We start from the raw sequence: 2,875 nt of genomic DNA on the forward strand, positions 1-2,875 counted from the left end.
CAAACGAAGTATCTGAGCTGAAGCGAAGAACCAATGATGCTTTAGGAGGGTCCAAGCCCACTAAGCCCTTTTTCCAGAAGACCAATAATTTCCCCCCTAAAGTTTCACAAAACCCTAGCTCAACCTTTAACGTAGAAGATCTTGGAAAAGATAACTTCTGCACTTTCCATCAGGCTTCACACTTTGAAAAAACCTGCATGCAATGGCTTCATAATATGACCGCCATTTTCACCCAATTGTTAGAAGACCAGACCGTTGGGGAAGCAGAAGAAGAAACAGGCGAATCAGGAGAAGATGATTCCCCCCTTGGTGAGGATACCCCCTCCGCCGCGTTAACTCTCGAGGTCCTCCGAGGAGGAGACGTGTGCACTACACAAGAATCCTTTGTCAGGGAGGCTCCCCAAAATCCCCCCAAAAGGTATAATCTCAGAAGTAAAGGTGTGGTAGCGAACTCTTCCTTAGAAGAAAAGATGAAGTCTTTGTTACATAGGATCTTGCCCCCGACCGATACCAGTCAACCATCTTCCCCCTCACCCAGAGGAATGGATGATCTATACCTGCGAAAATCACCTATCAGTGTGAAAAGGTACCCCTCCACACCTAAATATGCATCCAAAGGGGTTACTACTAAGAATACCATGACAATGCCATGCATAATGCCAAAATCTTTACCCGTAGAGTTAGACTACAATATCATCGAAGATTTAAAGAAGACGTGAGCTAAAATCTCATTATTCGAGTTGCGCAAATTGACAACTCAGCGGGAGCTGATAGCCAAAGCCTTCACTTTCTCCCCTACCCCTGTTAAACCTGCTGCATCGAGCAAGGGAAATCCCATAGGACGATCCCCAGCTATAGTTGACCTCCAAGCTATATTAAATGCCACTAACACCAACTCAAGAGGCTCAACTCCCCCATTCCTATTAACCTTTGAAATGTTTAATTTCAACGCCCAAAACTGCCTCATTGACTTTGGTGCATGAACCAATGTTATGCCGTGGTCGCTATACAAGAAACTAAATATTCAACTAGAGAAAACCGACACCAAAATTGTCCAACTTGACAAGTCTGAAGTCCCAACCGTTGGATAATTAATTAATGTCATCATTCGGTTATCTTCTGATTCTCGAGTGCACTAGTGCATTGGCATAGTCATCGTAGACATCCCAGAACCTTACGATATTCTTCTCAGTAGAGATTGGTCTTACAAGTTGCAGGGCTACTTCACAACCAATTGGTCTCACTTATGACTGGATTACAAAGGAAGAAATAACCAAATCAGGGTAAATAGTGAGACTTGTATGAAACATACTGTTATCGACCTTGAAAGATCTAATGAACCAATTAGTGATGCACAACAAGGTCTACGAGTATGCCTCCTCGAACCTTCATTCGAGTGCTATTAGCCTCAAACCACAAACATTTCCCTAGATGCCCAGATTGAAATCCCCATGCAAACCCCGAGCTGCGATGACACAATTTTTTCTTTCAACTTGCATACGTTTGGTTTATCTTCTCCCAACATAGAGACATTGACACTGTAATATGACAGTTCAAAAACCCACGATGGAGCAGGGGTTGGATGCGTCCTACTAAATCCCAAAGGAGATAGATTTTTGATCTCTTGTAGGTAAGAATTTCAATGTATGAAAAACACTGTTGAATACGATGCATTGGTGCTCGGCCTAAAAAGGCTATCGACTTAAGAGAAGATTGCCTAAAATTCATTGGGGATTTGGAAAGAATTACGAGACAAGTACGCAATAACATCAACTGTTTATCTCCGCATCTAAAGAACTACTAGCAAGAGGTATGGCATCTCATAAATTCCTTTAAAGCTTTCAATATCATGTTTGTTCATAGGTTTAACAATGCTGCTACTAATACTCTAGCTAATGCCATAGCCAGGTTCACACCCCTTAGAGATGGTTTTTCTATTGAAATTATGTATAAACCAGCAATGCCAGATAACTTAACAAACTTGCACATGTTCAATGATGACCAAGAAATCTAGAATTCATGGCAAACGCAGAAGCATTCAAAGACGTGACTATCATCAAAGACGAACATGAGAAATCATTACAAGATGAGGTGGATTCCTGGAAGGGAAATACCTTACCAAAAGGGTGGTGTCATTGGAAAAATTGTTCGACCATTAGAATTGTTTTAGAGGTCCTCCAAATGCCAAGATGCATAGTTCCACTCTCTTGCATGGACAAATCAATCTCGGGATTGAGTTTGACCCCAAATATGTTAACTTAGGAGCATAATACACCCAAGAGGAAAGACAGGCTTTCATCAATTTGTTTCGAAAGTACCGCGATGTCTTTGCTTGGACTTATGATGACCTGAAAGTGTATGATATGTGGATTATTCAACATGTTATTCCTACTAGAGGGGGTCAAACCATTTTAGTAGAAACTGAGGAAGGTGCATCCCACCTTAGGACCCCTCATACAAAAGGTGTTAAAGAAATTGTTGGATGCCCACATTATTTTCAAGACCAGACACTCGACATGGGTATCTAACCTGGTACCAGTAAGAAAAAAATTAGGAGAAATACACCTATGTGTTGATTTCTGGAATCTTAATAGGGCGTCGGACAAAGATAACTACCCTATTCTATTCATGGAGCAAATCCTTCAAACTGTCTCAGGGTCCGAGCTCTCGTCTCTACTGGATGGGTTCTCGGTTATAATCAGGTCCTAGTGTTAGAACCAGATAGGATTAAGACAACATTTCGAACGAAGTGGGGAACATTCGCTTTTCGTCGTATGCCATTCGGACTCATAAATGCTGGGGAAACTTTCCAGAAAGCTATGGATATCGCTTTTCAGGGGTTAATGGGGCAGAGTGTGGTGGTCTACTTGGATGA

The sequence above is a fragment of the Pinus tabuliformis genome, chromosome 2_2 (assembly GCF_031772625.1).
Source record: "Pinus tabuliformis cultivar Carrire ecotype Pingquan chromosome 2_2, CPIR1, whole genome shotgun sequence".
Lineage (NCBI taxonomy): Eukaryota > Viridiplantae > Streptophyta > Pinopsida > Pinales > Pinaceae > Pinus > Pinus tabuliformis.